Source organism: Bos grunniens, chromosome 29, assembly GCF_055505025.1.
Source record: "Bos grunniens cultivar Pamir isolate PY7600 chromosome 29, Bosgru_T2T1.0, whole genome shotgun sequence".
NCBI classification, from domain to species: Eukaryota; Metazoa; Chordata; class Mammalia; order Artiodactyla; family Bovidae; genus Bos; species Bos grunniens.
This window is the reverse complement of record NC_141193.1, coordinates 51,499,986-51,526,143: the sequence shown is the minus strand read 5'-3', so window position 1 is coordinate 51,526,143 and position 26,158 is coordinate 51,499,986. Positions and strand designations below refer to the sequence as shown.

Here is a 26,158-nt window from a genome sequence, read left to right as displayed (position 1 = left end):
CTGAGTTCTCTGTCTTAACTCGAGAGAAACCCCACACTTCCCGCTGCAACTCGAGAAAAACCACGAGATTCTCCCGTCATTGCCAGATGAGGCCCTTCTTTTCCTGCAGGGCCTAGAGAGTAATCCCGAGTTCCCTCTCAAAACTCCACAGGAGGCTTGACTGCTTTTAGGCCACTCAATGGGCTCCAGGAGATACCTGTCGCAACTGGAAAGGAGAGCACAGTGCTTTGCTTCAACTCGAGATGAGGCCTGACTCCCCACGTAAATCTTGAACACAACCCTGAGATCCCTGTCGCCACTGGAGAGGAATACGGAGTTTCAGAACACAAGTCTAGATGAGGCCTGTTTCCCCTGCAGTGACTTGCAAGGAATCCTGAGATGCCGGTCACAACTCAAAATGAGACCTGATTTCCCTGAGTCGATATGATTTGGACCCTGAGGTCCACGTCGCAACTCAAGAGGAACTGCAAACTTCCCACGAAGCCTCGAGGAAAATCACTGGATTCTCCCCTCAACGCGATATGAGGCCCTTTCCCAATCCTGCATCTCCAGAGAAATCCCACGTTCCCTCTTTAAAATAGAAACAGTACTCGAAACGCTTTATGCAACTCCAAAGTTCCACGACATACCCATCCCCACTCGAGAGGAACACTGAGTTTCCCAGTACACTTCAATCTGAGCCCTTTTGCCCCTCCTCATCTCGAGATGAGGGTTGATTGCCCTGCTTTTTCTGGAAAGGAATTGCGATGTTCCCATCACACCTCAAGAGGAGGCCGGTCTCACATTGATACTCGACAGGAACCCTCGTGGGCCGTGCCACTATCCCAAAGACACCGATTTCCCCATCCACTTAACAAAAGGCCTGATGCCCCTGAACCGCGTGGAATGGAACCTGAGTATCAAGTCACAACACGAAGGGGAACCTACAGCCCAGTTGCATCCTCCAGAAAAAAGCCACAGGTTCCAAATCCAACTGGACAAGAGGCCTGACACCCCATTCCAACTCGAGAGGCAAGCCGAGTTCCATGCCTCAACACAAGACCAGGACTGCCTCCCCTGTTCAACGTTCACAGAAACCCCAAGATCGATGTCAGAAATGGAGAGGAACCCTGAGGTTCCCGCCACAACTCGAGATGAGGTCCTACTCATCCCTGCAGCGATTTGATATGAATCCTGAGGTGCCTCTCGCACTCGAAAGCAGTTCTGACTTTCCTGAGGAAACACGAGCAGGTATCCCAGGTCCCACACAACTCGAGACGAAGTCTAAGCTTCCAGGCACAACTCCACAAAAACCACGAAATTCTCCCCTCCATGCAAGATGAGTCCCTTTTACGCTGCAGCGTTTCCCAAGAAATCCCACGTTCCCTCTGGGAACTCGAAAGGGAACTTGACACCCTTTAGGAAACCCCAGAAGCTTCCCGAGATACTTGTCCCCACTTGAGAGGAACTCTGAGTTTCCCGGCACAGCTCAAGAAGACCCCTGTTTTCCCCTCCTCAACTCGAGATGAGGGTTGATTCCCCTGCTTCATCTGGAAAGGAATGCTGACACCCCCGCCACCCCTCAAGAGGATGCCGGTCTCAGCTGGAAACTGGAGAGGAACTTGGGGGTCTTGCCACAGTTCAAAAGACACGGATTTCTCCATCCACTCGAGACAAGGCCTGATTGCCTTGCACCAATTCAAATGGAACCTTGAGAATCAACTTACAACATGAAGGGAGGCCTGATACCCCGGTTGCAAATTTGAGAAAAGCCCCAGGTCCCTAATTCAACTCGACTGGAGGCCTGAACCTCTTTCACAGCTTGAGAGGAAAGCAGAGTTCGATACCACAACACAAGTCGAGACCTGCCTCCCTGTTTGAAACTGCAGACACACCCCGAGAATCACGACAGAACAGGAGAGGAACCCTGTTGAGGTTTCCGCCTCAACTGGAGATGAGGCCCTCTTCCATTGCACCAACCCCACAGGAATTCCTAGAGGCCCCTCACAAGGCAAAACGATTCCTGACTTCCCATAGGCACCATGAGAAGCTCCCTGAGGTCACCGTCACAATTCGATGGAGCCCAAAGTTTCCTGCTGCAACTCGAGAACGACATCGAGAGTCCCCCTTCAACGCGAATTGAGGCCGGATTCCCCTGCCATAACTCGAGAACAATCCCACGCTCCCCCTCACAAATTGAATGGAGACTGACTTCCCTTGGGCAACACAAGAGGCTCCCTGATTTCCCCGTCGTAACTGGAGAGAAACCCCATACTTCCTGCCACAACTCGAGAAAAACCATGAGATTCTCCCGTCATCGCCAGCTGAGGTCCTTCTTTTCCTGCAGGGCCTAGAGAGCAATCCCGAGTTCCCTCTCAAAACTCCATAGGAGGCTTGACTGCCTTTAGGCCACTCAAAGGGCTCCAGGAGATACCCGTTGCAAGTGGAGAGTAAAGCAGAGTGCTTTGCTTCATCTCAAGATGAGGCCTGACTCCCCAGGTGAATCTTGAACGCAACCCCCAGATCTCTATTGCCACTGAAGAGCAACACGGAGTTTCTGGACACAAGTCTAGATGAGTCCTATTTCCCTGAAGTTACTTGCGAGGAATTCGCAGGTGCCCGTCACAACTCGAAATGAGACCTGATTTTCCTGTGGCTATACCAGCAGGACCCTGAGGTCCACACCGCAATTCGAGAGGAACCCCAAACTTCCCACCAAGCCTCAAAGAAAACCACTGGATTCTCCCCTTAACGTGAGATGAGGCCCTTTCCCACTGCAGTGTCTCAAGAGAAATCCCACAGTTCCTCATGAAACTCGAAACTGTACTCGCCACTCTTTATACAACTCCAGAAGTTCCCCCACATACTCGGCCCTACTCGAGAGGAACAGAGTTTCCCGGCACACCTCAATCTGAGCCCCTTTGCCCTTCCTCATCTCGAGATGAGGGTAGATTCCCCTGCTTTGTCTGGAAAGGAATCCCAACATTCCTGTCATACCTCAAGAGGAGGCCCCTTTGCCCCTCTCATCTTGAGATGAGGGTAGATTTCCCTGCTTTGTTTGGAAAGGAATCCCGACGTTCCTGTCATACCTCAAGAGGAGGCTGGTCTCAGATTGAAACTTGATAGGAACCCTCGTGGGTCGTGCCACAATCCCAAAGACACCAATTACCAATTTCCCCATCCACTCGAGATAAGGCCTGATACCCCTACACCAATTCGAATGGAACCCCGAGTATCATGCATAAACATGAATAAACATTAAAACCATCTTTAGTGAAAAATATCCATGTAGAAAAGACCTCGCATATCCCATATTCACCATGTCTGCTTTAAATCCATCAAGTTTGTCCAAATCACTGAAAATCTCAGTAACACTCTTAAAGAAAAAGACTGGGAAGAAAAGATATATTCATACAATTGAACGATTGCTGAAAGGGTACTGGGGCTGTAGATTACATTATACTGTAGAAACCATATGATTTCCTGATTTTGGAGATTATGTGCAGGTTTTACAGGAGAATGCACCCATTTTGGATAAAACACATAGAGTATTTTAGATGATGTGGCAAATGTGAGCACTTTTCCCCATTGCTAGGGCTTTTCTGTACATTTTAAATTCCTGGAAAGTAAATTATGTTTCAAAACAAACATGTCAATACCATAAAAGAAAATCAGATTAGACAGGCATGAAACTTTCCTATAGAGGTCAAGACTTCCCCAGACGAAGTTCAAGGGAAGCTGTGATTGATGCTCACTGTCCTTGAAGGAGTTCACATGGAATGAAGAAGTACTATGGGAAGTCTATTAGTAACCACCATGCCTTAGGTCCTCTGGATGACCTATTGCAGGAGAAACAGATTTTACAAATAAAATTTTCCCCATAACTTCACAAAAAGTTGTCAGACTACATTCAGTAAAGCTGAATAATTTCCAATCAATTTACAATCATAGAAAATACAACTTACAATCCCAATCAATATAAAAAATCACTTGCATTTCTATACACTAATAACAATCAGAAACAAAAATTAAGAAAATCCCACTTATAATTGCATCCAAAAGAATAAAACATCTAGCAACAAACTTAATCATGGACATAAAAGACCAGTAGTCAGAAAACTAGAAAGCACTGATAAAGAAACCAAAGAAAACACAAATAAAAAGAAAAGTACTCCACGCTCATTCACTGGAACAATGAGGAATTAAAATGTCCATTGCAACCAAAGCCATCAACAAATACACTGACTGCAATCACAAAATAATATTCAATGGCCTTTTTCACAGAAATAGAAATATTCCTAATATTAGGCTGCTAATATTGAACAGGACCTTAAATGGCCAAGAAGACTCTGAGAAAGAAGAACATAGCTGGAGGCATCTTCCTCTCTGACTTCAAACTGCATCACAGACCTGTAGCAACCACCACAGTGAGGATCTGGCAGGAACACAGACACATGGACTCCAGGAAAGAACAGAGAGCACAGGAATGAACCCACATGTACGTGGTCAGTTCATGAAAATCAAACCAGGAAAGAGCGAAGAGGAAAGGACAGTCTTCTTAAGAAACAGTGACAGGAAAACTGGCCACCTACTTGGAAGAACACCAGTGAAGGTCATCCTCTAGATCATCTAACAGAAATCGAACTGAAAACCCGCCATTTTGCACATGGAGCTATTTCCCCCCATGAGTCCTCTGAGATGGACCTCTGGTCAGCACTCAGCTAGACACAGGAAACGTCTAGTTCATCCTCATTTTTTCCTCTTGCAGCGCCTCCCTGCTGGCAGGCACTGAGGCAACCCCGCTCCTCTCAGCTGGGACGCTGCCCCGTTACCTAGGATCCTGAGCCCTGAAGGCCCTGAGGAGACAAAGCTCCCGCCAGCTGGTCACCTAGCCCAGTCTGAAGGCAAAGCGTCCTGCGCCTGTGGGTCAGAGCGGGTTTTGGCGCCCCCTGTGGGCCGCCAGAGAAGTGCGAGCAGCCCCGTGCTCACAGACCTCAGAGGGCTCACTCAGAAGCAGCTCTGCTGTGAGCACTCAGACTCGAAGCCTAAACTGAAATGGAGCAGAATAGCTCCATGACCCTCCTCAAAACATGGCTAAGGAACAATCAGAGCCTGTATGGAATGCAGCCATAAAAAGGAACACATTTGAGTCAGTTCTAATGAAGGGGATGAACCTAGAGCGTATTAAACAGGGAAGTCAGTCAGAAAGAGAAAAACATGGAATCTAGAAGGATGGGTCTGACGAATCTGTTCACATAGCAGCAACGGAGATGCAGACATAGAGAACAGACTTATGGACAAGGGTGGGGAACAAGAGGGAGAGGGTGAGATGAATGGAAAGAATATTATGGATGCATGTACACCAGCATTTGTAAATAGACAACCAATGGGAATTTGCTATATGACTCAGGGAACTCAAACTGGGGCTCTGTAATAACCTAGAGAGGTGGGGATGGATGGGATGTGGGAGAGAGATTCAAGAGTGAGGGGACACACGTACACCTATGGTTCATTCATGTGGATGTATAACAAATCAAACCAATATTCTAAAGCAATGATCAATCAACTAAAAATAAATAACTATTTAAAAAATATATGAAATGAACAGAAACACAAACTTTGCAGCTAACATCGTAATTCAATTTAAAAAACTATACAATTTGAGAAAACAACAAAAGATCTACATGACCTTTGATCTGGTGATGAGTTCTAACACACAACAAAAAATCCAACTTAACAAATTAGGAATATAAATTATTTAAAACATTGACTTTTACAATTTTATACATTTACTCTGTGAAGGACCTTATTCGAGAGAACAAAAAGACACACTGTTAAATGACCCACTGACCAGGCAACAGAGAACAGAAAACACTTGCAGGAGTCATCTTGCAACAGGAGGTCCTGGTAAGAAACAAGGAACTAACAAGCTACCACCAACCAGGATTCTGGAGAAGTCAAAAAGAGATGGGAGACTACAGTCCAGAGGTCCTACCAACTTCCCAGGATCCTCCTCGCTGGAATCCATCTCAGCTGAGTGATGCGTGTGCCCCCAGGAAGGATCCCAATTCAGAATGACTGGCAAGAGACAAACCAGAAACTAACCCAATGACCATAAACCCTGAGACGGTGAGCCACGTGGCAGAGCGGTTCTCTCTGTTTCCCTCACCCTCCTGCCCTCTGCCCCAGCAGCCCTTCCCAATGATGTCTCTCGCTTGGATGGCACTCCTCTCCTCAGACAATTCATTTCCAAGTATCAGACAAGAATCCACTCTCAAGCCCTGGAAGGGATCCCCCTTCCTTCATCAAAACCACAACCCAGGAGAAAATATCTTCCAAATGCTACCTTGTAGAGAAGGCAATAGCAACCCCTCCAGTGTTCTGGCCTCAGAAATCCAAGGGACAGAGGAGCTTGGTGGGCTACAGTTCAACAGAAGAGCATTTCTCAGGGGAGGAAACAGTCCCAGGGAAGCTGAGGCGCTCACGAAAGGCCCCAGAGCTTTGGATGGCACAGCCAGAACTGTGGCTGAGGACTCCCAGTGGCCAGGCCTCTTGATCCTGGCCTCTCTCACCCAGTACATGTGTGGAAAACTAGAATAAAAAACATGCCTGAGGGCTTACCTGGGGGCTCCATGGTAAAGAATCTGCTTGCCAGTGATGTAGATGCAGGTGTGATCCCTGCTATGGGAAGATCCCACATGCTATGGAGCCCGTGTGACACAACTTCCGAGCCTGTGCTCTAGATCCTGGAAGACACAATGCTGAACTCACATACTGCAGCCAATGAAACTTGTGAGCCTGTGTCCCACAACAAGAGGAGCCACTGCAGTGAGAAGCCCGCACACCACTAGTTATGGCCCACACTCACCCGAACTAGGGAAAAGCCCACACACAAAGACCCAACACAGCCAAAAATAAATAAAATTGTTTTCCTTAAAAATGCATATTTGACAAAGAATCTGTACTCAAATTGTCCAAGAACACTAGAGAAAACAAGCCCATTCATAATTGGTAATGATTGAAATAGACACCTGGCCACGGAGGGTATACTGATAGTAAACGATCCTACAGAAACATACTCAAAATACGGTGGGATGCATGCACAGCCCCCTTTGGAAGACAGTCTGACAGTTTTTTTCAGTAACCACATGGGACAAGCACTGAATTCTATATATGACAAGTGGTGGAAGCCAGGTATCTTACTATTGGAATGGGAAGTTACAAAGAAACAAAAGGAAAGGTTCCAAGATCCATGGAGACATCATCACAAATTACCTTTAACTGAATATGTTTAAAGGTAAGATGGAATACATGTATATATTTCCGAGTATTGTCAGCTGAGCATATTTAGCTCCTACATGTATGTTTTGCATATCATTCTCTAATGAAAGGGAACAGGAAATGTCCCTGGTGGTCCGGTGGTAAAGGATCTGCCTACCAATGCAGGGAACATGGGTTCACTCCCTGGTGCTAGAAGATTCCATATGCCCAGGGGCAACTAAGCCCCCATACAACTATTGAAGTACTCGCATGCTGCAGAGCCCAAGTTCTGCAGAGCCCAAGAAACTGCTGCAATGAGAAGCCATGGCACAGCAACTAGAGGGCAGCCTCTGCTCACTATAACTAGACATCTAGCAACAAAGACTCAGCATAGTCAAAAATAATTCAATGTTAAAAAAAAAAAAAAGGACAGAAGTTCTTTGAATAAATGACTGAAATTAGAGGTGAGGCAGTACATATATGAGCCAGGATAATCTTAAAGTATGAGAAAGTAAAGACAACTATCAAGCTGACCAAACTGAAAAAAAATGAATGATTACACAGTTTTATCTGTATACACTAGCGAATAATAATCTGAAAAGGAATTAAAAAAAAAAACAATTCCCTTTCAATAATGTCAACATTAATAAAATACTTTGCCATGGATGTAACGAGGATGACAAGACTGGCACACCGGAAATTATACACAACTGCTGAAAAAATATCCTGAATTCATGTACAGATATCCCATAGTGATGGAAAGACTTAAGATGGCAATACCATGGAATGCATCTTCAATCTGAAATGAAGATCCAATATGACTTGATTGCTCAGAGCTTTTGTGTCATAAAGATTTATTAAAGTATAAAAGAGATAGAGAAAGCTGCTGACATAGACTTCAGACAGGGGCAGTAAGAGTACCCTTACTACAGCCACTAGTAGTCTGCTAAGGAAAGAAAGGCAATGTCTCAGAGAATGGCACCAGGCCCTTCACTCACAACATGCATTGAGATAACACTGGCAGCAGGTGAGTCATCCTGGGCCATAAAATGATTGACATGAATCTTGATGAAAGGCAGATTTCAAGGCAAATATATCGTTTCATTAACATAGATTAGGAGAACAAGGTATGAGTAAGACATAATGGTTTGTCAAGTCGGTTCTGAGCCTTTAGGGGGAAACTACCTGAAGACAGTCTAGCGGAAATACATACTATATTAACATAGCTTAAGACAAACATTTCCTTACAAAAAAATGCATTGCTTAGCTCAAGGTTTGAGAAAAATTAAGTTCAGGGGGAGCCAGGAGTTGTCATGGCAACACAGAATTTTCAAGAAACCTCCTTTTAAATTTGTATCAAGAAGGGGAAAAAAATGTAACACTAGTTTGTTTCCTCCTGCTGCTTAAGAGAGAGAGAAAAAACCATCTGACACTTGCAGCCTATTCCCTCTGTCTGGAGACCCCCGGCCTTCCTGCCTGTTACCCTCTCAGGGCCTTTAGGAAGCAATACACAAGCTGACCCTATCATACACGTGGAATGACAATGGACTCCAAAGAACCAGAACAATCACGTGAGTCTGCAGTCCTAAGGTCCTCTGGTATGCTGTGCTAAGTCGCTTCAGTCACGTCTGACTGTCAGAGCCCACCAGGCTCCTCTGTCCATGGGAATTTTCCAGTCAAGAATACTGGAGTGGGTTGCTGTGCCCTCCTCCAGGGGATCTTCCCAACCCAGGGATCAGATTCCTGCATTTGCAGGGAGGTTCTTTACCACTAGCACCACTTGGGGCAAAAGTGCCTAAACAGAGATCAGGGAAACCCAGTTAGGAGAAGGGACTCAGAGGAAAGGAAGTGAGGGAAGGAGACTCTTAGTCACACTCAGAGAAGCCCAGTAGGTAATTCCGCAGGTGGAAGAGGGGAGGAAGCAGGCTGGAGCTGTGTAGAAGATGAAAGAGGGAACTAAAGCAGGGCCCCCAACTTCTAGGATCTAATGCCTGATGATCTGAGGTTGAACTGATGAAATCATACTAGAAATAAGTGTTTGGTCACTCAGCCGTGTCCAACCCTTTGTAGCCCACCAGGCTCCTCAGTCCATTGAATTCTTCAGGGAAGAATACAGGAGTGGGATGTCATTTCTTTCTCCAGGAGATCTTCCCGACCCAGGGACTGAACCCGGGTCTCCCTCACTGCGGGCAGACTCTTTACCAACGGAGCCAACAGGGAACAAAAATAGAAATAGAGTGCACAATAAATGGACTGCACTTGAAACATCCTAAAACTTTCCCCCACCCCTGTCTGTCAAAAAATTGTCTTCCAAAAAAACTCCCAAGGTCAAGGAAGGAACTTCAAGTGTATTTGACTGTCCCAGGTTGCTGGCTTAGGGAGATGCTGAAGCAAGCGTGTCCCAAGAGGTAGAACCTCCCTTGTGTGGGGTCCTCAACAGACCTCCAATAGCCTCAGTGATGAAGGGAGATATTTGTTTCATTTTTTTTTAATATCTTTGTTGGATAAACTTAAAGCTTAGAAATTCTCTTACAGTCTTCCTAATAAAATTTGTTCTTTCTTGACTGATCTGTGAAGTACCAACTGTGACAATCACCGTTCTAATATACCTCATAGTGTTACTGACACTATGGATATAATTATGTGAAATTGAACTTATTCAATAAAAATGATGAAGCATCTGCCCTGTGCCCAGCACTTTCCAAGGGTTGGGGAGTACAATGAAAATACTCCATTAGATGGACAGCTGGTAGGAACATTCTTTAAAAAAGCCTTTTACATTTCCACCAATAGTTTATTCTCAGTGTCAACACTTGCCAATTAATGACCATGCTGGGTGGGAAGCTCATTAAAAACCCAGGAGCCAGGGTTCCTAGAAGGATATCCCATTCTCCCTTGGACAGTCTTCCACCCTCTCTGGCTCTCAGTTTCCTCATCTGCAAAATCATGGACAACTGACTATAATTCATCCCTGGAACCCAAGCCTATTGAGGGGGAGGGGAAATATTACTCCAAGACCTGGATGAGAGACCAGACTGAAAGAAAAATATGTCATTGCTGGTTTTCAGTCAAACAGACAGATACAATGAAGGAAGGAGCCCCTGGCCCTGTGGGATTTGCCTAGGGGTCTAGTCCTGGAAATTCTTACACATCAGGAGATGGCTCCGAGCTGGATTTCCACCAACAAGAACATCCATGCAAAGGACAAGCCTGCAGAGCTCTGTGCCCATCAGCCACAGGAAGAGACTGCCTCCCGACAGCCAGCAGCATTTACAAGTGACCTCCTAAGGCCTTCACAAAACTACAGGGTCACCTCTGGGCTTTCTGTTTCCCTCACTTTTCTGACTCTTTTCTTAAAAAAACGCACATTTCTTCATAGAATGCCACAGTGGAAGGAAAATAGGCCTTCAAATTCTAGACCTCAATTTGCAAAAACTTGGAGCTTGTTTTTGTTTTAATTAAAGCACCACATAATTTAAAATTTTTACACGTTCTAATTATTCAGTTCCAAAACACCAAACTTATTGCACTGGGTCCCCATGGAAAGGCTCCCTCTCAGCAGGACAGCCACAGATTCTACCATGAAAGGGCATCAAGGTGCCCTCCTCCCTTCTCTTCTGCCTCGGTGGCCACCAGATGTTTAAATCCATGCACCCTACTAAATATCTAGGGTGCAACTGGTGGACCCTTCCCTTTCCCATCCCAGCAGGTGGTCAAGGACCCTCTGGGCTGCAAAGTGGCAGAAGCAGGGCTGGGCCAGCCGGCCAGAGTAAGGGTTATAAAGTCCCCTTGGGTGAAATCACCAGGCAGGATGAATCCCTTGGACTTCCAGCAGGCACTAGGCTGCTTGGGAAAACCCCCATGGGTCTGAGCTTTATGCAAAGGGGTAAAGGGGTAAAGGCCTTGACCCCAAAGGTGAGGTCTTTCTGCAACCGCCAGGTTAGTGGGCTCCGAGACCGTGCCGACAGAAAGGGCAGAATATGTGGTTCCCTGCTCCACTGAGTCCCAGTTCTCTTACCTGTGGCCCACACCCCTCCATTCCGCACACTGGATGCCGATCGCTGGGGACCCAGGAGCGCATGAAATAGGTGTTCCCAGCCGCAATGGCGACCCCTGAGAGCACAACTGGGACTCCCCACCCCAGACGCATTCCCAGTGTGCCACCCCCACCCCCAGCCCAACACACGCTCCCAGTGCACCACGCGCCCACGCCCACTTCCAGGAGAGGCCCGTGGGCCTCGCTACTTCCCCGGGGAAACACAAGGACAAGCAAATCCACCTCAAAGAGACAATCCAAGCTTTTTACCAGCTGATCTGTCTATGATTCAGGGAAAAAACTATGATTACAGAAAGGAAAGATGACCTGACCTAGGACGGCCATGATATTCTATCAGTTCAGTTCAGTCACTCAGACCTGTCCGACTCTTCGCGACCCCATGAATCGCAGCACGCCAGGCCTCCCTGCCCATCACCAACTCCCGGAGTTCACCCAGACTCACATCCATCGAGTCAGTGATGCCATCCAGCCATCTCATCCTCTGTTGTCCCCTTCTCCTCCTGCCCCTAATCCCTCCCAGCATCAGAGTTTTTTCCAATGACAACTCTTTGCATGAGGTGGCCAAAGTACTGGAGTTTCAGCTTAAGCATCATTCCCTCCAAAGGAATCCCAGGGCTGATCTTCAGAATGGACTGGTTGGATCTCCTTGCAGTCCAAGGGACTCTCAAGAGTCTTCTCCAACACCACATTTCAAAAGCATCAATTCTTTGGAGCTCAGCCTTCCTCACAGTCCAACTCTCACATCCATACATGACCACAGGAAAAACCATAGCCTTGACAGGACGGACCTTTGTTGGCAAAGTAATGTCTCTGCTTTTGAATATGCTATCTAGGTTGGTCAGAACTTTCCTTCCAAGGAGTAAGCGTTTTTAATTTCATGGCTGCAGTCACCATCTGCAGTGATTTTGGAGCCCCAAAAAATAAAGTCTGACACTTTTTCCACTATTTCCCCATCTATTTCCCATGAAGTGATGGGACCAGATGCCATGATCTTCGTTTTCTGAATGTTGAGCTTTAAGCCAACTTTTTCACTCTCCACTTTCACTTTCATCAAGAGGCTTTTTAGTTCCTCTTCACTTTCTGCCATAAGGGTGGTGTCATCTGCATATCTGGGGTTATTGATATTTCTCCCAGCAGTCTTGATTCCAGCTTGTGTTTCTTCCAGTCCAGAGTTTCTCATGATGTACTCTGAATATAAGTTAAATAATCAGGGTGACAATCTACAGCTTGACGTACTCCTTTTCCTATTTGGAACCAGTCTGTTGTTCCATGTCCAGTTCTAACTGTTGCTTCCTGACCTGCAAATCAGGTGGTCTGGTATTCCCATCTCTTTCCGAATTTCCCACAGTTTATTGTGATCCACACAGTCAAAGGCTTTGGCATAGTCAATAAAGCAGAAATAGATGTTTTTTCTGGAACTCTTTTGCTTTTTCCATAATCCAGCAGATGTTGGCAATTTGATCTCTGGTTCCTCTGCCTTTTCTAAAACCAGCTTGAACATCAGGAAGTTCACGGTTCACATATTGCTGAAGCCTGGCTTGGAGAATTTTGAGCATTACTTTACTAGCGTGTGAAATGAGTGCAATTGTGCAGTAGTTTGAGCATTCTTTGGTATTGCCTTTCTTTGGGATTGGAATGAAAACTGACCTTTTCCAGTCCTGTGGCCACTGCTGAGTTTTCCAAATTGGCTGGCATATTGAGTGCAGCACTTTCATAGCATCATCTTTCAGGATTTGAAATAGCTCAATGGGAATTCCATCACCTCCACTAGCTTTGTTCATAGTGATGCTTTCTAAGGCCCTCTTGACTTCACATTCCAGGATGTCTGGCTCTAGGTCAGTGATCACACCATCGTGATTATCTGGGTCGTGAAGATCTTTTTTTGTACAGTTCAGAACCAGACCAAGTTGGTTAAAAGGAAACTTCTTTTTTTATTGGAAACCATAAAGCTGGTTCTTTAGCATATGCAATTAAAAACAATTAGCTTGTTACAAAGGACTGCCTACGGCAGTGCTTGAAGTTAATCCTTGCCACAGAATTCAACAACGTCCCTGGTGGCTCAGACGGTAAAGTTTCTGCCTATAATGTGGGAGACCTGGGTCCAATCCCTGGGTCGGGACAATCTCCTGGAGAAGGGAATGGCAACCCACTCCAGTATTCTTACCACCACCCGCTTCCCCCCACCACCGCCCCCCAAAAAAAGCGGCTCAAAGAAATATTTTAAATCTCAGGTGGAAAACTAGAAGATCCCTTGTCTGTCTGTCTGGATTTATGTATGTCTTAGTGTGTGTCTTTTGTTTTTGGATAATATTGCTTAAGTTCTGAGTTCTTATTTAAATGGTCTCAAGAAAAGGAAGCCCTTACAAATCAAACAGTTGGAAATACAAGAAAACATTTACCTAAATGAATTTCAGATTCACATGAACTGGGAAATAGTCAATATTAAATATCTAGTATTTGGGGTTTTTTTTCGCTAATCTACTATAGACATGTGTAAGAGTCATTAAGTACAAATTTTCATAGTGCCTAGGTTTATTATAAGTTAAAAATTGCTATATTGTTATATGTGTCACAAGCTTGTCAACAAGAAAGTACCACTAACAACAACAAAAAAAAACCTAAAAAATATAAATATGATATGAGCTTTTAGATAAAATATTAATAATAATTATACTCTAAAATTTATATCTTTATAAATATAATATTAGTATATTCTAAATTTTTTTCTCAACATTGAAACTCTGGTATCTAACGCAGCAGCTGCCTCATGGCAGTCACTCAACAGTCACTTGTTAAAGACTGGACTGAACAATTCCACAAAATGAGATGTGTACTGATATCATGTCATACATGTCCACACTCCATGTAATATCCATGGACTGGAAACAGTGTAACTACCTATCAACAGGGAACTTGATTAAATACACAGTGAGGCATTGATACAATGGAATACGACACAGCTGTTTAAACCAACGTACATGTCTAGATATAGCAATTTACATGTCTACTTACACGTATCCACTTATGAACAAAACAGGGCACAACCACGTGTGCACATTGCAGTGCCACTGGTACCAAAAGTGTGTGTTAGTCACACAGTCATGTATGACTCTTTGTGACTCCATGGACTGAAGCCTGTCAGGCTCCTCTGTCCATGGGAATATAGGAGTGGGCTGCCATGCCCTTAAAGAAGACAGTGAATCTTGACTGAACTGTTTGTTGGGGGAGAATACTCATTGGAAGCTTACAAGAAACTATTAACAGTGGTTATTTGTTTGGAGGGTAGGTCGGAACTGGGTGGATGGGTGTCAGAGGTGGGAGAAAAAACTCTACTGACTACCATTTTATACTTTCAGATTTGGGAATCCACATGAACATCGTTTATAACTCAGTACATGAATTTTTAAGTGCTCTGTGACCAGAACCCAGTAAATTCCGTTGAATGAATTACAACACACATGAGAGCTTCCCAATCATCTGTTCCCCTCTCCACCACCTACCCTGTCACCATTGCTCCCACTGCCACTGCCCTGGGAAGACACAGGAAGCTTTTTAAAAGTTGCATCATCTTTAATTTTTAAAGCCGTACTTTCTAACGATCCATTTATAGTTGTAAACCCCTTCATCACTCTTTACAACTGACAAAGTGCTTTCAAACCTATCATCTAATTGGGTCCTTAGGACAACCTGAGACAGTTTATATGTTTTGAAAGTGAAAGTTGCTCAGTGGTGTCCGACTCTTTGTGACACCATGGACTATAGAGTTCATGGAATTCTCCACGCCAGGATACTGGAGAGGATAACCTTTCCCTTCTCCAGGGGATTTGCCAACCCAAAGATCGAACCCAGGTCTCTTGCACTGCAGGGGGATTCTTTACTAGTTGAGCCACAAGGGAAGCCCAAGAATACTGGAGTGGGTATCCTCTCCCTTCTCCAGCAGATCTTCTTGACCCAGGAATCAAACTGGGGTCTGCTGCATTGCAGGCAGATTTTTTACCAACTGAGCTATCAGGGAAAGAGAAAACTGAAGTTTTGGGAAATAAAGTGTTCTGCCTGAGGTCACACCTCTGAAAATGGCACAGCCAATCCTGATTGCCTGATGAGGATGGCACCTCCCTCACCATCCTTCCCAACTCTAAAAAGTGAAAAAAAGAAAGATGACAGGAGGTCTTGCACAGATTTTATGTCAGTCCCATGACACTCTAGGTTGGACTGATGTATGTGTGGGTCAGTCTGGGTCACAGTCCCAGGGGACAGGACTTGCTGAGAGAGGAAATAAGCCAACTTTTGTTTTGATTGTTACACTCATCCAGCAGGGAAGAAAAAAGGAAAGGAAAATGTTGTTGGCTGGCATGGAGAGAACCCTGCCAGAAAATGGGATGGATGCTCTAACTTGCCAAAGACATCCCCGGAGGCCGCATTAAGACCATGATACTGAACCAGAGAGATGCTGAACACTCAGGGGTGCTGCTGATTCCCTGCCAACTTTTGAAAGCAAGCTTATGTTCCCACTGACCGAAGCATGGGGCAGGGGGAGTGCTGGGATGTCTAAGGATGGAATTAGAGGATGGGAGGATTTGGCTGCTGAGGACGGAGTTGCAGGTTGTCCTGGGTATGTATCACAAAACTTTCCCTACATTAGATTTTCCTCTGGTTCCATTTCTTAACCTGCGGACTGACCCTAGAGTCCCAGATTCATGTGATGCTGCAAGAGAATGAGAAGGAGGAGATGCACCATTCACAACCACGATTTAAACACACTGTTCAAGCTGATTGGGGACTTAGAGAAGAGCAGCAGCAACAGTGGAAATGATGAGAACTCATCCGTGTGCTCCTGAATTCATCGTCATCTAAGACACGGCATGTGATATAGGGAAATTGTGTAATGTGCACCATCCAGGGCCTTTCATAATGCTCTCAGAATAAATGAAGGATTCACATGTTCCCACTAGCAAGAGTCTAACTGGAATAAAAAGGTGACCCAAACAAACTCCTCTGATGCTGTCTAAGATGGAAGACCCATCACCTTAGGAAAAACAGACTGTTTGTGTCATAGCATGATTTATTTACCCTGCATAGGAGAGAAAGCAGGATACTCACCTTCACACAGAAAAAGCAGAGAGGACTTCCCTGGTGGCACAGTGGATAGGAATCCATCTGCCAGAGCAGGGACATTGGTTCGATCCCTTGTCCGGGAAGATTCCACAAGCTGAAGATCAACTAAGCCCGTGTGCCAAAAGTAGTGAGCCCACAACCCACAACTACTGAAGCCCATGTGCTCAGAGCCTGTGCTCTGCAACGAGGGAAGCTACTGCAATAAGAAGCCTGTGCACTGCAACAAAGAGTAGCCTTTGCTTGCCATGACTAGAGAAAAGCCCTCATGGAAACAAAGATCCAGCACAACTGAACAGAAGTTTTTTGTTTTTGTTTTTTTAAGTGGATAAGTTTTAGTTTTGTTTTGCTTTTCAAGAAGGGAACAAGTAACTGTCCATAACTCTTTGCTAATTCTGACACTTTCAATTCACAACTATTATAATCACTGCAGAGAAAGTAAAAATTTCTCAAGGAATATCATAAAATATAAATGCTAGCACCTTAGTTTTATTTTAAACCTAAATTCTCAAATGAACTAGCTAATTTAACTCAGCTCTGATGTGGTACCTTTCAAAGTGGGCAGAAGAAGGGGCCAAGATGTGATACATACAAAGTCCATCAACACCTCAATTTGGCTCTGCAGCAGCTCAGCAGCCTATAACAATTAATTCTCTTTCCCTAAAAGCTTCTGACTCAGTGCAAACACACATACCCACCCTCTGTTATCTAAGAGACCAGGGTGATGAAAGGGAAAAGGAATTCTTCCCAAGATCAACATCTGACCACCAAAAATAGGACCGCCTTCACATTAAAACATTTCTCCACAGTCCCATTGTTCTATTTGTTTCAAATGATGGAAAATCAAATTACAGTAAAATGTTAATAGCTTCATTGTGTGACCACAGGGCTAATCAGTTATATATCTAAAGAGTTTGGGGCTCAGCTGTGAGGTACTTTTGGATCAATATCTGATCTTTGACATTAATGTACTATTACCAAGGATTTAGTACATGAAGCAAAAATCCCACAAAATGGAGAACCACAGGACCAACTCTAAAAAGATTTAATTTGAACGTGCTACAGTCTGACCCAGGCTGGGGATACTCAGGCTTATACTTGGTGGGTCCAGTTCAATGAGGAGTGGGCGCTGGCAAGGATTAAGAGTCAGGTAGGAAAAACAAAGTGGGGCAGGGGGAAAGAAAGGTAGAAAAGCTGTAGACTGGACACCCATGGGGTGTACCATCTTGAATTGAGAGTCAACAGAAGACTGTGACAGTGTTGCCAGTTATATAACGTATATTTTTATTATTTAAGTAGAGTTTAATTACAATGTTGTGCTAATTTCTGCTGTAAAGTGACTCAGTTACACATATACATATGTATATGTATATGTATATGTGCTTAGATCCATGTGTGGAGTGAAATACATGACAAGCACTCAGAAAATTTTGGCAAATCTTCAAGAGTGGTCAGGGACTTGAGAACTGTCAGTAGGGAGGCCTAAGGAAGGAACCCTGGATAATGTATGGAAAGGAAGAATCAACACTTTTCCGTAGTTGGATGTACTTGCCCACGATGAGAACAGTTTCTGTGCAAAGAACATGAAGAAAGCCTCCAGGTGCCATGGAGCCGTGGGCAGGAGGTTTAGAAGAACAAGGCCACTCCCCTAGGCCAACCCACCAGACAAGAGAAAGACAGCGCCACCACCAAGGGCACCACAGATGGGGGAAAGAAGGAAACCGCCTAATACATGCACATTGGTTCATTAACCCACATCAGAACTGTCTCCTGTGGTCTGTCACATGGTCCTATAAACATCTTGGTGGGAGACTGGGAGCGATGGGCCATGGCCTTCCTGCTGCCCTGGATCAGTTGCAACAATGCCACTGCTTAGAGAAAGAGATAGTCATCGAAATATCCCCACAACTCAGGCATCTGCCTCAGACTGAAAGATGCCTTTTCTATCTTCATGCCCAGAGTGATCTGGATCCTTCTGTTCCATGGGAAGTAGATCCTGCCACTAAGTGTTTGCATGCTGCAACTGAAGATGCTGCATGCTGCCAGGAAGACTGGAGATCCCACATGCCACTACTAAGACACAGCAGGGCCAAATAAAAACATACATAAGTATTTGAAATCAACAACAGAAGTAGTCATAACAGCTCAGTGTATTGAGTGCTTACTCTCAAACACCTCACTAAAGGCTTTACCTATTGACATTCCCTACATATTTAAATCATGTTGCATCCGCCCTAAGATACAGATGTTACTATTGCTTCCAATTTACAGAAGAGGAACCTGAGGCACAGCATGCCAACCTTCAGCCCATCTTGTCCCCTCACTTTGTGAGGAACCTCATGCCACACAGTACAGCCTGAGGACTCCAGAGTTTATGAGCAGTGCTTGTAACTTCCACGAGGGCTGTGGAGAGGGTGAAAAATACTTCTTGATTTGGACTTTGGAAAAAGACTCTTGACTCCCTTGCTCACAACATTCATATGAGTCATAACTATCTTATTATTTTGCTGTAGCACATGGGATAGCCAATTCTTACCCTAGTGTCTTCTTAGACCTCCCACTCATTGGAGAAAATTGCCAGCTGCTGCCCTTGTGAACAGTTTGAAAACTGGAAAAGGCTAGAAAACATCCTTCTGTTCTCTTGAGTGTCTGGAAAGATGGCATATTGGAAATTGATCCATGAGGCAAGAGGTTATAGTTCTCATCCATCCTAATGGAAAAAAAGGAGGCAAAGCTGTAGACTGGACACCCATGGGGTGTACCATCTTGAATTGAGAGTCAACAGAAGACTGTGACAGTGTTGCCAGTTATATAATGTCTATTTTTATTATTTAAGTAGAGTTTAATTACAATGTTGTGCTAATTTCTGCTGTAAAGTGACTCAGTTATACATATACATACATTTTTAAGCATCTTTTCCATTATGGTTTATCCCAGGAGATTGGATATGGTTCCCTGGGCTAAGATAGGACCTTGTTGTTTATTCCAAATGTAACAGTTTTCATCTGTTAACCCCAAACACCCAGTCCCTCCGACTCCCTCCCTCCATTCCCCTTGGCAACCACAAGTTTATTCTCTGTATCCATGAGCCTGTTTCTGTTTTGTAAACAGGTTAATTTGTTCCATATTTTATATTCTACATATAAGTGATATAATATGGTATTTATTTTTCTCTTTGTGACTTACTCAGCTTAGTATAATTATCTCTAGTTCCATCCATGTTGCTGCAAACAGCATTATTTCTTTCTTGTTATGGCTGAGTAATATTCATATATATGTACCACATTTTCTTTAATCACTCAACTATCAAAGGAAATTTAGGCTGTTTCCATATCTTGGCTGTTGGGAATACTGCTGCTATGAACATGAGGGTGCATGTATGTTCCTGAATTACAGTTTTGTCCGGGGATATGCCCACGAAGGGGACTGCTGGATCATATGGTGGTCTTATGAATTTTCTGAGGATCCCCCATACTGTTTTCCATAGTGGCTACCCCAACTTACATTCCCACCAACAGTGTAGGAGGGTTCCCTTTACTCCAGATTCTACTCAACATTTGCTATTTGTTCTGTTTTTGATGATAGCCATTCTGCCTGATAGGAGATGTTACCTGGCTGCAGCTTTGATTTGCATTTATCTAAGAATTAGTGATGCTGAGTATATTTTTATGTGTCTACTGGCCATCTGCATGTCTTCTTTGGAGAAATGTCTATTAAGGTTTTCTGACCATTTTTTGATTGTTTTGTTTTGTTTTGTTTTTGTTGTTGTTGAATTGTATGGTCTGTATATTTGAAATTAAGCCCTGGTCTATTGCATCATTTGCAAATATTTTCTCCCATTCTTTAGGTTGTCTTTTTTTTTTTTTTTTGCTGTGCAGAAGCTTGTAAGTTTGATCAGGTCCCCTTTGTTCATATTTGGTTTTATTTCTATTACCTTGGGAGACTGACCTAAGAAAACAAAGGTCCAATTTATGTCAGAGAACATTTTGCCCATGCTCTCTTCTAGGAGTTTTATGGCATCATGTCTTATGTTTAAGTCTTTAAACCATTGTGAGATATTTTTGTACAGTGTGAGAGCATATTCTAACTTCACTGATTTACATGCAGCTTCCAATTACACATCTACATGGCTCACATTAGAGGAGTCACTCTCTCTGATTGTTTCTCTACCTCACACTGCACATGTCTATCCTTAAGTTTTTCAAAAGATGTGAGTTGGGGGATGGGTGTGGGTTAATATATGTGTATCTCCAAAGCTGCCTTCCTTCTCCTAGTGGAGTGCTCCTTGTTTCCTGGGCAAAGGAAAGCCAATTGCAATGACCCAAGATTCAAGTCCTATCACTGCTGCTTATCTCCTATTTGACACACAACGACTTTCTTAAATTCTCTAAGCTTAAATGTACAATCTATAAAACTAGAATGACAACAGCATCCTTATTTGTTTAATGGTGGTGTAAGGAGTGCATTTTTTTTTATTCAATTTTAATTAAAAAAAAATTATACATGTGTTCCCCATCCTGAACCCTCCTCCCTCCTCCCTCCCCATACCATCCCTCTGGGTCGTCCCAGTGCACCAGCCCCAAGCATCCAGCATTGTGCATTGAACCTGGACTGGCATCTCGTTTCATACATGACATTTCACATGTTTCAATGCCATTCTCCCAAATCTTCCCACCCTCTCCCTCTCCCACAGAGTCCATAAGCCTGTTCTATACATCAGTGTCTCTTTTGCTGTCTTGTATACAGGGTTATCGTTACCATCTTTCTAAATTCCATATATATGCGTTAGTATACTGTACTGGTGTTTGTCCTTCTGGCTTACTTCACTCTGTATAATAGGCTCCAGTTTCATCCACCTCATTAGAACTGATTCAAGTGTATTCTTTTTAATGGCTGAGTAATACTCCATTGTGTATATGTACCACAGCTTTCTTATCCATTCATCTGCTGATGGACATCTAGGTTGTTTCCATGTCCTGGCTATTATAAACAGTGCTGCGATGAACATTGGGGTACACATGTCTCTTTCCCTTCTGGTTTCCTCAGTGTGTATGCCCAGCAGTGGGATTGCTGGATCATAAGGCAGTTCTATTTCCAGTTTTTTAAGGAATCTCCACACTGTTCTCCATAGTGGCTGTACTAGTTTGCATTCCCACCAACAGTGTAAGAGGGTTCCCTTTTCTCCACACCCTCTCCAGCATTTATTATTTGTAGACTTTTGGATCGCAGCCATTCTGACTGGTGTGAAATGGTATCTCATAGTGGTTTTGATTTGCATTTCTCTGATAATGAGTGATGTTGAGCATCTTTTCATGTGTTTGTTAGCCATCTGTATGTCTTCTTTGGAGAGGCAAGAATATACAATGGATTAAAGACAATCTCTTTAACAAGTGGTGCTGGGAAATCTGGTCAACCACTTGTAAAAGAATGAAACTAGAACACTTTCTAACACCATATACAAAAATAAACTCAAAATGGATTAAAAATCTCAATGTAAGACCAGAAACTATAAAACTCCTAGAGGAGAACATAGGCAAAACACTCTCTGACATTCATCACAGCAGGATCCTCTATGACCCACCTCCCAGAATATTGGAAATAAAAGCAAAAATAAACAAATGGGACCTAATTAAACTTAAAAGCTTCTGCACATCAAAGGAAACTATTAGCAAGGTGAAAAGACAGCCTTCAGAATGGGAGAAAATAATAGCAAATGAAGCAACCGACAAACAACTAATCTCAAAAATATACAAGCAACTCCTACAGCTCAACTCTAGAAAAATAAATGACCCAATCAAAAAATGGGCATTTTTTTTTAAGTAAGTAAAGTATTTGGCACAGAGTAAGCACAGTATAAAACTTAACATTTTTACAGAACCCTGCATAAAGTACCTGTTGGCAAGATAGAGAAGTCAAGAGAAGAAAAAGGAGAGATGGAAATGGCACTCCAGCCCAAAGTAGGCATTAGGGGGCTCACCAGGGAGTCTCCACTGCCACTTTCTCCTGTGACACTGACCAGAATCTGTTCTCCTCTGCAAGAGGCCCAGAATAACAGAGGAATGATTTGTATGTGGTTGTTAACACACATCAGGGCAAAACAGCCCTGTGAAATAGAAATCTTATCAGACTACCATTTGACTCTGTATCTCTGCCCTAACGTTTTATAAATATGCCAGAGAAAAAGAGGAAAGAGCTGGCTGACCACCAGAGAGCCAGTGGACAAAACTGTATTTCATTATAAAATCAGAAAAGAAAATAATGTCTTCTTAAGTACTGTGGTTCTTTCTACTTTGGAAAATAAAGTTTTCTTGTTGAATAGTTTTAGAGCTGGTTTCCCTAAATAAAGACATGTAAAAATCTAAGTTTCTCCATATCAAGAATTTAATATCTCATCCCTTGCCAGTTTTATTTAGAAACTGTACTTCTCCAGTATTTTTTTTTTAATTCAACTTAATCTGGCTAAACCACCCAAGCCAAACAAAGCACGCCATGTAATCTAAAGTTAGATATTCTGGCTTTAATATGGAAAACATGTGTTACCATGAGCTTAAGGATGCCCCTCTGTGGAACCTTCTGTCTTCTTTCTCAGTGATGTGAAATCTCAAGAGCTAAAAGTTAGTCTGCAGACCAAGGTCATGGCCATTCCAAATATCCTTAATGCTATGCCACATACTGGGAAGATAGGACTTATTGTCCGATCACTATCCATTAGATTCCATTTTGAGGTTCCTCCCAGTTCCTCTGTATCACCCTCCTCCTCCAACTGGAGAGAACCAATGCATTAGGGTTCCACCTGCTGTTTTGTATTGCAAACTTCAGTTGAGCCCATAACCTGAACCCTTATCTACATGCATTTCATTGTGACCACATGACAAACTTTCATGGAACTTCACAAGATTCCAGGAGTCTCCCAACAGACAAGGCCTGGTCTAATTCACCTCTCTGTTCTTCAAAGCCCTGTGAGCACCTTCCCAATCCCTTAATGCCCCTGCCCCCAGGCCCTTCCTCTCTAAACTTTTGCTATTTGGAAGAGCCTGGCATTGAGGTCTGCTGGCAGCTGATATGAGTGAATCCAAGTGAAACAAGAGGACAACTGGGCTGCATTCCACACCAGTCCATCTTGGCATTTAAGCAGGTGTGCAGGATTGAGTAACTACACATTCCTCATCTAACCTGCACCAGGTGTTCTGCATCAGTTCTGCATCATTAGGATTTAATCTCAACCAACCTTGTTTGGCACATTATGAAGGTGCGGCTCTTGAGGTTCTTAGGAAGAACGGACCCAGCATTCCAACAACCATCTGATTCTAAAGGTGTTTGGACTGGTTTTGACCACTGTCCCTCCCAAACAACTCCCAAGGCATCCACTTTAAAATATAGCTTTCCTCCTCTATAAGGATTCCACCTCAATTAGGGTTCCACTTTCTTATTTCAAACTCCAGGAGATGCCATCGCCTGAACTCTTATCCACAGGCATCTCATCTGCACCACAGACCAACTTGCATGGAACTCAACCAGAGAGGGCTCCTGTCCGATTGCCCTTCATACTTCTTGTAGTGCTGTGACCAGGGCCTTCTTCCCCCATTACCCTCCCCACATATACCTCTGCTATTGGGAATAGGCTGTTTGTGGCTGGAAACTACCTTGAGCTTTGGCCTGAAACAATCTTCCCTGGTCAAGCAAAGGAGCCATCCCTTTTTTTCCAACAGTGTTACCCAGAGGCACCCAATATCTCTGTAGTCTCAACATGAGGAGAACCAAAGAGCAGAAAATGGGAAGGAGACCAGGGGAGACCAGGGCATCACTTAACATTGCCCAGACAGGATTCTGGAGGAGTTCCTGAGCCTGCTGGGGTTAAAGGTACCTCTGCTGGCCAGCCAAGGGGCCGAAGGGATGGTATGGGTGAGAGGTGGCAGGCTCACCTGAGGAAGAAGAAATAGGAGTAATCCTGGACCTCGGTGTGGGAGTGACAGGAGAAGTAGCCCAGGCCGGTGAGGTTGAGCCTGGAGCCCCGGGGCACTTCGAGCATGCTGTCCCAAGCCTGGTGGCACAGCATCTCGATCTCAGCAGAGTAGAAGAGCCCCGCGTCGCTGGCTTCATACTGCCAGGGCAGGTCCGTGCAGCTCCTCATGCAGCGCCAGCACCTTGGCCTACATGATAATCTCGGCCAGCTCCACTCGGCAGCCCTCGCTCAGGGGTCTCCACTCGGAGGGCAGCTGGCAGCCACGGCGGCCTCCAGCCTGCCGGCCAGGCAGAGCGCGACGAGCAGCAGCGGGCGCAGCATGCCGGCGGCTAGGGCGGGCGGCGGGAGCCGCCGGGTGGCCGCCGCGCCCGAGGCGCGCTATCCGGGGCGCAGGGACGTGGTGGGGGAGGGGGGAACCCCGCGGCGGCAGCGAGAGCGTCGGGGAACCCAAAGAGCTGGGACCCACCAACGGGAGGCGCAGCCCCCGGCGCTCGGCTCCGCGCACCGCTGCGGCAGCTAAGCGTGCTGCTCCCTCCTCCGCCGGGATCCCCCTGAGGGGCCTCGCTTGTGAGACTTGTAAAAGGGCACGGGGAAGGCCGGCCACCGCCGCCTCCTGCCCCCCACCCCTGGCTGGGGCGTGGGCGGCATAGGGAGGGGCAGAGGCTGGAAGCCGTCCAGGGGCGCGGGATGCTGGGGAGACAGCGCAGTCGGCGCTGGACCGGGAGCCCCCTGGCCGAATTTGGTGTTTGCGCCAGCGCGGAGGTTCTCGACTGAAAAGTCACTGTGGGGAGAGGCGGCCCAGCCCTCTTCCGGCACCCTGCGCACCGACCAGGTTGAAGCTTTGCCGGCACAAAGCGCGCTCCAGACATGGCCTTCTTAGAATTATTGCCCTCAATTGCCATGAGTACTCAGGGTACGTTTTTGCATTTTCTGAGTAGTTCATTTACACTCAAATGGCACAGAAATCTAACTTTACCATCGCAGAGTTTCCCTTGGAAATTCTGTGTGATCTAATAAACTTTTCTGAATCTCTCCCTTTCCATCTCTTATGTTTTAAAGATGCTCTTAGGAAAGCCTTCAACATCTGAAAAGCCAAAGCCACATTGCCTGGTTTTTCCTACAGCTACATGGTCCCATGATTAACCTCATTCCAGGTTCAGATTCTGAACACCCTACACCTGAGAAATAGATTCAGAAGTTCCAAAGAGCTTTTCACAAGTCAATGAGTGACTCTGAAAAGACCTAAACTCCACACTTAAATCTTTATTTCTAAATTAGGCAGTTCTTTTTATCTCCCAATTGCCTTAATTATTCTTCATGTAGTAAAAAAAAAAAAAAAAGATTATAAGTATAAATATTTTGTATAGTCAAAACATCATATATATGAATTAGCATGGATATAATATACATATCATCATACATATGTCATACATATTATATTTACAATAAGCTGATAAGCAAAACTGCTGTAAAATGGGAGGCTCTTTGTTCTGCAAGCATCTTATTAACCAGGCTTTCTGCAAGTTTAAGTCTTAGAACTCAGCCAAAGTCTTCTCTGACTGAAAGGAAGAGTTATTAGGGAATTCGGAAAGGAAAGGTAAGGAGGAAAGTGGGGAGGGGGGAAGAGAGAAAATTCCAAGGCCTCACATCCCCTGACAACCAAATCTTCCTTTGATCCCCAAGTCTTCAGTTAGGACAATTAAATTCATGCATGCTTCTTGTGACAGGGCAGAAATCCAGCTGGCTCGAGTCAGGGACTCAGGAGGAAGAGGCCATGAGCAGCATGG

The 26,158-nt window shown here is 44.7% G+C and overlaps 1 protein-coding gene, 1 long non-coding RNA gene and 1 pseudogene across 3 annotated transcripts in view; all 3 read right to left on the bottom strand.

Annotated features, from left to right (window-relative positions):
- Positions 1-6,726, bottom strand: part of LOC147342670 (uncharacterized) — a 29,594-nt gene extending 22,868 nt beyond the window's left edge. The window contains exon 1 of the long non-coding RNA XR_015157683.1: positions 6,601-6,726. This is a non-coding gene — a long non-coding RNA (uncharacterized LOC147342670). The remainder of the gene's footprint in view (positions 1-6,600) is intronic.
- The window catches only part of LOC147342666 (uncharacterized), a 195,514-nt gene that overhangs the window by 48,472 nt on the left and 120,884 nt on the right, over positions 1-26,158 (bottom strand). The window lies entirely within an intron of this gene.
- Positions 9,105-25,708, bottom strand: LOC147342669 (coiled-coil domain-containing protein 3-like; annotated as a pseudogene). The gene is made up of 5 exons (XR_015157290.1): positions 24,331-25,708; positions 18,945-19,118; positions 11,422-11,557; positions 11,258-11,300; positions 9,105-9,171 (listed from the first exon to the last, which is right to left on the bottom strand). The product of XR_015157290.1 is annotated as a coiled-coil domain-containing protein 3-like (transcript).